The 9,792-nt window shown below is 37.6% G+C and overlaps 1 long non-coding RNA gene across 1 annotated transcript; it reads right to left on the reverse strand.

Moving 5' to 3' along the window:
• Positions 1 to 249: 249 nt before the first annotated feature.
• Positions 250 to 9,483, reverse strand: LOC147652053 (uncharacterized). The gene is made up of 3 exons (XR_015289292.1): positions 9,434 to 9,483; positions 8,023 to 8,136; positions 250 to 914 (listed from the first exon to the last, which is right to left on the reverse strand). It is a non-coding gene; the product is annotated as an uncharacterized LOC147652053 (long non-coding RNA).
• Between the last annotated feature and the right edge of the window lie 309 nt (positions 9,484 to 9,792).

Consider the following 9,792-nt stretch of genomic DNA (forward strand, 5'->3'; position numbering starts at 1 on the left):
GCCTGACCCGGCCTGGGCCTGCTCACCTCCCCGCCACTCCCTTCCGCGGCCTTGTCTGGCCTGCTGTGGGGGAGGAGGAGGCTGAGCCGGAACCTGTTACTTCTTCAAAAGCCAGAAACCAAAGAGAACAAGAAATTCTCAGGTTTAGGTCTTAAAGTAGGTGTTCACAGGTTGATCTCACTTTTCAATGGTCAAAACCACTGTCAGCTCTCAGAAATAGCTAGCTATTGGTCGGAGAAAAAACTCCCATCAGCCTCCAGCAGTTTTAACTTCCCTAGCTCTCAAAGCTAATATTAAAGGTGAAGAACTTAACAGATATATAAATATAAAGCAGGAGATTGGGAATACTAGTATCATAAAGTCACCCCAGGACACCTGGTGAAGTAATTTCTATTAATTTTCTCTTTTATTTACTGAGCTTCCATATGTTTTCATGTTTAACTTCTTTTACATTTGTCACAGAAACACTACTTAATCATATAACGTTTGACTTCCAATTAAGTTTTACTTTGGTAATAAGTTCTTGTTGCCAATTGGCAATGACAGGAGTAATGAATACAGTGTGATTACACTGGGAGTGGATGAGAGAAGAAAGTAATTCAGGAAGAATTGAACTGCCATAATTTACTTTGAGTGTACTCTGTTTAAGTCTACTGGAGTTCTTTGAGGCCTTTTCCATTTAGAAAGAGGGTAAATGTATTTCTGCTCTTCCACTTTTGCTTTGGGTGAATTGTTCTTTTAGGCAGGGAAAAGAAAAGATACATACCTGAAGATTCACTTACAGAGGTTCTGGTTTTCTTTTTAGCTTCTGGCAATGTCTGATAAGGTCTCTGTCCAACAGACTCATCTCCTTGTATAGTAGTCAAATCATGCATACTGAAACTTCCCAGTTTCTCAGTTATTGCACCTTGGCTCTGAAATACAACAACAGTATCTTTGGAAACCAGGCAGAGGTTTAACTTTGCTGCTTAGCTTGGGTTAAGATGTTTAAGCCCATGCTTCCTTGCTGCACAACAGAATACATTGAACATACACATGCAGCTGCTTTACATCTGATTTAGGTATTACTTTTACCCATGCTTAACTGTATATTGCTTGCAGATGACAAAGTTACACAAGCTAGCAGCTTAATTAAAAATGCTGCACTTCACTCCTTTAATCCGAGCAAATAAAGACGTGGGTGAGGGCAAGTGTTTAAAAGAAACACACATCAGAAATGTTAACTTCAAACATAGCAGCTCAAGGTAGCATGACAGTAACACCTGCATTTTAAAGAGTATGGTTGAAGATAGTTTTCTTCCGCTATTTTATATTTTATCCTCCACAAATCTGAATAAAGTGAAGGAGAAACATGTTAAAAATATACTCTGTAACATTAATTCAAATAACTGAGAAACTGGCAGCACTACAAAAGGAGCTCCAGTTGACAGAAACTTGAAACTGCAAACCAAAGAGGTCCAGCCTGGACTACAGGATAGCAAGTTCTCTTACTAGTATAGCTTTACTGACATAATACCAATGCAAAATCTAATGCTACACAGGAGAATAGTTAATCACATATGAACATTAAGTATTCCTTCTCCAATTGTCTTCACTTCTTTTCTGTATGGAACATATGGAAATTTCCCTGTTGGAAAGAAAGGTCATCCAGCAGCTCTTTCATCTTACATTAGATGATGTTACTACTAAAGCATTAAAGATTAATTTATTACACAAGCAACTAAAAGAATATGACCATGAGTAAAGTACTCAAAGTCATGTTAAAATAACACCTAATTCTTCCTTCTCTGGCATAAGGCAAAAAATAACCATTTTAGGGAAAGGTTAACAAGCCTGTGCATGAATTCCACTTCAAACAAGTGTTAAAATAGTTAATTTCATTCTTACAAATGAAGATTTTAAGTAAAATTCTTTGTTTGATCAGCATGTTAGCTAGCAGGAGCAGAAACCTGGGTACAATTCCATACAACTTTTTCTGCAACAGCACCAGCAGAAGGCAATTCTGGTGTCGCTGGCCACAGCCGTTTGTTCCCGCACTTATGACAACAACTGTTTGCCATTGGTAGACCAGCATATTGAATTATTCCGTGCTAAGAATAGCCATGTAAAGTGAAGAGACAATTGAATGAAAGCTATTTGAGTTTGCTTGGGTACCAAAGGGCAGGAGGGAAAAGTGGCTGAAACCTAATTTTAATTTTCTAATGACTAGTTATTACTACAGTATATAAAATTAACATAGTGAACAGAGTGCTATTTAAGCACAAGAAACCTATTATAATTCTTACTCCACCATTCATACATTGTCACCAAACAATAACAAAGAAAAGGTTTCTTGTGAGAGAAGTAGGAGCCTTAACTTTTCTCTCTCTTTCTACAAACTTGTATGATTACTCAGTTCTCAAAAACTTAAGTACAGCTTGCCTTTGAGTTAAAAATGCACTATGAATGCTGTACAGTGTCTGTATTAAAGGTTATAGAAATTCTGAAGTCAAATTGATTTCCCCAAAATGGCTTAAGACAGGTCTCCTAAGGTTCCTCCTAAGGCAGAAAAAATCCTGCCCTTCCACTACTCCACTTCTTGCACTGAAAAGTATTTCAAGTAAAATACATCAGGAACCAGCTATACTTTATCAGCTGCTAGGACATGGAGAAGAGGACTGGAGAAGGAACTGCTTCTTTTGACAAGTAACAGCTTACAGTATATACATTACTCTGCTATAGCATAAAGACTGTTCATCAGTCCATGTCCAATGCTTGAAGAGGACTTAAGTCTCAGTCACTGAATGCTGGTGAATATGTAAAATGGGCCTAGTTGGTTCACAGCAGAATCCATACAAATTCAGCACAATTCCACTCACCAAATGTGAAGAGTCTACTTAAAATAGTGACAGAAGCTGGTTTTGGCCAGCAGCAGAAGTATAGAAAGACACTTGTTTAGTTGCCCAGAAAGTTCATTCACCATGTGATATACTACAAAAAGACATTTGGAAATTGTATAGCAACTAAACATAACAACTAAAATACTAAGAATTCACATTACAAGCCTGTAGTTCTTATTCCACTGTAGATAAAGGACTAGATGCAAGCTAGGAACATTCAACCCTATTTTCCAGTGAAGCTTTTGGATACAGAATTTTGTTTTTCAAAGGGAAAAATAAAGTCAAAGATGTGCCATAAAATAACCTTGTGCCCTTAACCAAACTGCATGGTTGAGCTGGAGCTCCTGTGGCGCCTCAGAGAGGATCGTTTCAGAACTACTTGCCAAGATGGAAAGTTTTACTCAAGTTACACACAGTTACGCACAGAAAACACTGAGAAGTTTGAAAGGATATGTATACAAATAATGATGCAGTACACATGCCTGAGAGTCACAGTAGGAATGGGAGTTGCACAACAACCGGACAGTCCCCATCACACATACTAACCCTATGTAGATACTCCCTACAGTGCCTCCAGTCTCTATCCCACCCCTGGGAACATCCAGTCTAGCCAAATCAAGATTGATATCTACTTTAACTCCACTGCATAGACTGAAGGACAAATTCAAGGTGTTCTGTGGGAGTGTACATATCACTGTGCTCACACTGCATGTAAGACTTAAGATTCTTCCACCCCCATGCTCAAAAGCAGCTGTTAATTGCTTTCTGCTGAAGCAAAGCGTTCTGTGAAGGTCTGGATTACTATCAGCTTAGGATAAAAGTCTGGCTGAAAAATATTAAATTCTTTCCTACTGCAGGAAATGTGTGATTAAATGTTCTCCACTGCAGGAAATGTGAGAGTAACATTGACATTTAAAATAATGCTTTAAGAGCTTTGATATTTTGTTTGAAAGGTCAGAGTTACAGCTTGAAAGCAACATGTTTGCCCTAAAAACTGAAATTCAGTTGTAGGTGGAGCTGAAGAGGACCTCCTGCTTCCACTCCCATGCCATGGATATGGCAGAAGCTGCCAGCTCTCCCCAGATATACACACTCCAAGATGCTGCTCAGGAGAAGATGGCAGAGCAGTTACCACTGGTGGCCTGTTATACTGACAGTTCCTGCCAGTAAGGAAGGTATACATTAGGTTGCACTCAGGCCAGAGGCTGGTGACTAAATTACAGCATAAAAGATTGAGACACATATATTTACAATGCCAGGGGAAGAAAAAAAAAATTAAAAAAAAATCACACAACTTAGCACTAAAATTTCTATGTATGCAAACACTGAAGAGGGATGAACTGTGAAGTCTGTGTGTTGTCTTAAAGAAAACGCAAGTCTTTGAGAATGATTTTTCTTCATTATTCAATAGCATTTCCTAAAACATACTAACCATTTTTTGGAGTCCACATTCATTAACAGTGACCAATGTGACCAATTAAAGTCATAATATGTTTTTAAATCAATTTTTAAAAATAAATGAAGCCTATTTAAGGGTCTCCTTTCAAGACTACTCGGCCTCTGGTATGTTATTAGTATGCAGTCTCATCAGCTGACCCTCATAAATGAAATTACATTTTCTATTCTGTTATTGAGCATGTGCTTTTACAGTCTGTATGCTTAAGCCAGGGAAGTAAACAAACACCACTTTGTCTGCCTCAGGGACTCTTAGTTCTTTAAATTGGACTTGCACCCCCCACTGGCCAGGATCACTGACAGAAGCTGCCTGCCTCCCTTGGACGAGTTCTCAATGGACTCTACAGCATGCAGTACCCATATTCTCAGCTGTTCTCTCCCTGATCCAATCCAAGCTGACAGGGAATGACTTCTGTTCCCTCTCAACCTGGAGAGGGACTCCTGTCCCGTGAATGACCTCTGCAGCATGACAGGCTGTCCCAGCAGGGAGGAAGATGAAAGCAGTACTGCTCCCCATGGTGATACTGGCTGTGTGCCACATCTGGCTGCAAGATACCTCCTTCCTCTGCCATGTCCTGAGTGGGAACAAGGGGAAGTGTGAGCAAGGCCAGGAGAATAACACTCAATTAGCAAAAGGGCAGCAGATTCAGGATGACTAGAACACATTCAGAAAACACAGCCCTCAAAACATATTATCATTACCAATAACACTTTACAAATTAACACTATTTGTGTAACCCCATAAGCTGTGAAATACCCCCCGAGTATTTCACAGCTTAATTAGCAGTCCCCCTGCTCATAATGATAAAGACACCAGATTTCACTAGTAGCTCAAGAAATCTGAATGCATGGGTTGGCAGAAATTGATACACAGCGGTAACCATCATCTCAGAAGACCTGAAAAACAGAGGAGTATGAGATGTATCCAAGTATGAGATGTAGCACTGGAACCTAAGCACTGTGAATATAATTCCCCCAAATCCATAAACAACTGAGCTATTGAGGTATCTTGTTTTTGATTCCTTAACTAATAAAAATTTCCTTATATACAAATTCAGCACAGACTATCATCTCTAAATTTCCTGAAATCAGGATTTCACAAAGATTTGTTTTCTGACATGCTTATTTAACACTATTTTGCTCATGTATTTAGTAGGTTTTGAAACACTACATTTTATATGACCAGTGGCTAACTAGTACCAGCTAAAAATACAGTATGAGAATGTAAGCTATAAGTCAATACTCTTGCCAAATACATTTAAATTTAACTATAGGGGAGAGGGTTTAAATCTATGTCAAATTTCAGTAGACCCACCTGGCTGGCTGCTCCAACCTCCCTAACAGAGCCAGCATTACCTTTTAATGGTAATCCCCTATTCCTTTGACAACCCTTGAAGAAAATCACTCTCTTCCACATTTGATATTCAAAATATTTCAGCAAGTTTCCAAGCCATTTTTAACATCCTCCTAAAGTCACTATAAGCAGTTTTCTTGGACACTTTAGTGTCTTTTGACATAGGTTTAATCTTGCACATGTTTAGCCTCTCCCCCTCTCCTAATTCGAGATCTGCTATGTCAGAATAAGCATGTGTGCTCTATTTAAAAAAAAAAAAAAAAAAAGAATAGTGATGAAAGTGTGTCCTGATCCCACTACTTCAATTCAATTCCTGAAATCATATAGCATGCTCCACCAGCTCTTGGTGAAGGGATAATAATTTCACCTGCTAGAGGCAGCAGTTAACTCTTGAAAAACAGGGAACAAAATCAAGAACGCATGCATTGTGTCCATTTGCTTGCATGAAGCAGGCATGCTCAGCATTTTGGAATGACAAACATAAGAGGCTTAACATGCCAAAATAAAGATTTTATTTATTTTTTTTCAGTGAGTCTTCTCTTTCATCTGTTTAAAAATCATGCCTATTTTAGGTCTTGATATTGTGGTGGTTTTTTTTCCCAAGCATCTGATCTGCACTGAACTAATTCTGTACAAATATTCATGAGCATGTTTAACAAGTTTTAACAAAAAGAGCAGGCATCTTGCGAGTCACAGCTGAATAGCAATGAAGTCTAAACATAGACATTTCAGAAAAAGTTATTCATTATTTCAGAAAAGATTGAGGAGATATTGGTGTTATTTATTTTACAGTACTTCAGTTACACCTTAAAAGTTAACCAAGAAATATCCAACCATAGCCAAACACGAAGAGCACACACAAATCATAGGAATCCTTACAGGCGCTTCTTGTAATAAATTTGTAATGCAAAGAACTTGAATTTTAGCATTTAGCAATTAAACTTGATTTCCCCATAGAGCACTTTGGGTGTTTGTTTGTTGGGTTTCCTTGGCTTGTGTAAATAACCTATTTTCACTCTGGATATTTAATTCCTTTGGAGGTGCATTCTATTGCATTCAAAATTATTTCATGTCTTAAGGCATTATTAAGAATTTGAATAATGAAGAAGAAACCCACAGTGATCAAATGTAATCACTTTCTCAGTATTTTAGGCTCATTATGACCACATTTTAAAACAAAAAGTTACAATGCTATACCAGCCACATGCATCTTTAAGAACAGAGAAAATGAGCAAACAAGATATACATGACTACTTTTCCAAAGCTTTTTGAGGTAGCATGTAAAAGTGTAGTTTTTAGGAATGTCTTTTATTTCTAATGCAGAAAGTTCACATAGAAGCCCAGACATTTAAGTTAATGCCAGCTGTACATACTCGACTTTGACAGCCAGGATCTCTTCGTTGTTTTCTGTTATCTACAGACAGTGTTCAGGTTTTCAGTGCTGTTACTATGAGCACAATGGTTCCTTTTATTCCCAGGAAGAAATTAATCATGATTGCCTTAAACCTGTGATTTCACTTGGACATACAACTTTTTCTCTCTATACCTTTTATTTTCTTCTTTTTATCTTTTTTTTTGTGTGTGCGTGTGTGTGTGTGTGTTTTGGTTTGAATTACTATTAGGTAGGATACACATGGTCTGAAGTATATTCCCTTCAGTGGTGCACAAATTGGTTACAATCTTACATATTAGCCTGTATTTTGTCTTTCTAGACCCAGAGCCCTCTGAAATATTAAAGGTAGTGAATTTTTGTGGGAAAGTAATCTAGAAAAAATGACAGATTACTTCATCATTTAATGGCAAATCCATGGCAAAGCAAATGTATTCTAAACACCAATGGGCAGGCTTATGCTTAGCATAATAATTTAATAATTCACTCAAGTTGCAAACAGGTTAATTGTGTCAAGATAATTTTTATCGATGGTAGTAGTCCTTCATGCCTAAATTCATTATGTGGCATTACCTCAGGATGATTGGAGAAAAACAGCAGAAAAGCCAGAAGTCCTTTAAAAAGTTTGTTTATCAGTAAGAAAGCACAACACAGACAGAAAAGAAACAATTGACATCTATGTTAAAAGCCTGCCCAGAAAACTGAATGGTAACTTTTGAATTTAGAATAAACCGATCCTCATAATCCAAGAAATAACTGCCATCCATCTTAAGCAAAAAAACAACAAACGTACTATGAGAAGAGGGCTGCAAGCCTTTAATTGTGTCCCAGGATTTCAATACACTTGCAGAATTTATCTTTTTTATATAAGAGTGGTAAATCCCCAGTGCAATGACACTGTTTGATATCAAGCTCAAAAGCAATTAATGCAAGCAGAAACTTACCTTTACAGCTGCTGTCACTGCAGCAGTTGCTGCCAAATTCAACCCCTGCCTTCCAAAATTCACCATGGTCTCATAGCCTGTTTCTTTGGCTTGGACAATGTACTCATCAATCTCCTAAAAGAAAAACGTATTTAAATTTTAGAGGGCTGTTCATAAGAGAGCAAAGTTACCCCACAGTATTATTTTCCCATCAGTAAAGGAAGACAGAAAAAATATTTAAGAAAATATTTAATGGGATATATCTTTGTATACAGGTGTTTTATTCATTACAACTCTCTCATTTAAAAAACTATTATATGTGGTCAAACAAGAAGATGAAGTACATCACTTCAGTACAGCTCAGAAACGTTGCAAAATGTTCCCTAGAGAGTGTAAGCTTAACTTGTTGGACAGAAGTTTTTCAAGAAATATCATGCATTTCAAGAAATAACATCATCTTACATGAAGAACTCAGTCAGCTCCCTAGAAAGGTAGAGTCAACTTGCAAAGAACTTCCAAAACCACAGCTTTGAAATAGTTAAGTACCAAGGACAAAACAGTTACAACGTTTATCTCCAGCTCTGGTAAATGCCTGGAGTTGAAGATAAAGACTGCAAGGTACTTCCCAATAGTTTGCAGAGTACAGGGAAGTATCCCTCTAGCTCACAAAGTTGCAAGTTGTTTATTGCACAACATTCAGAATGTCAAGATACTTGCTCTGTTCCTATCAGTGACAATCTTACTACCTGCTTTACCTAATAAAGGCCAAGCCTAGCACTGACCTTCAGGAATACTCTTTTCTGTAGTGTGAGGTTTCCCAGTGCTTGTCTTCAGACCTTTGCTAATTGCTCTTTCCCCTCATCCAAATAGGATGCTGAAAAAGAGCTAAGCAGAGCTGTGTCCCTGTCATACTTTGATTAAAGCAAACCATCTTCTAGCTATTTTTATGTTTGGGTATTTACTGCTGCAGACTGGTTTACCCTTTAAACAAGTCTCTCCTCTTGTCAGTTTGCAAACCAAAAAAAGTCATTGATGTCAATCATCCTGAGGAGTGTTATTCCTCATTTATGCTAGAAAAAAATGTTAACATTAACAGCTTTTAGTAAAGCTGTGTTCATACATTCACATGCTTGCAGTAGAAAGTTAAACTGCATCACTTCCACTTAACTGGGCTCCTCAGAGTGCACCAAGTAGAGCAGGGCACACGAAACTCTCATGTTAATAGGAAGCAGGACCTGGTCTGCTCAGGCAAGTTAAACGAAAGCATAGACATGGACCATCATGTGCACTTGCTTATGCTAGTCCAAATTCATGCTGCCTGGCAAGACAGAAACAAGCTGCTCTGCTCTTATACTGTATCTAGCAAGAGCTTTTTTCTTAGCATATGTTGTTTGCATATTAGGCATTAGAAATCTGAGAAGTTATTTCTTACCCTTTCTTTAGAAGAAAGCAGTGGGTGGAGGAATTTTCTGTAGATTAAACTTGTCCCTCTAGAATATGGGGAAAGGAGCCAGATAACAAAAGCTATCTTCAATTCATAGTTCAGTGGAAACCTACAGACAAGTTAAAGGTTGCACAAAATCAACAACTGCAGTAGAAAATGCACAGTAACTAATCTTTATAAAGAGATCTATTAAAAAAACACAATTATATTAGCATTTAGGATTCTTCAAATACAAGAAGTTACATCAGACAAAAATTAAATGAGTTACGGATTTATGGACTGTCATTTAAGCAATCAAAACAGTTAATATGCTTGTTTTTCATTATATATTCCTACACAGAGAAATT

The sequence above is a fragment of the Cyanistes caeruleus genome, chromosome 7, assembly GCF_971803275.1.
Source record: "Cyanistes caeruleus chromosome 7, bCyaCae1.hap1.1, whole genome shotgun sequence".
Lineage (NCBI taxonomy): Eukaryota > Metazoa > Chordata > Aves > Passeriformes > Paridae > Cyanistes > Cyanistes caeruleus.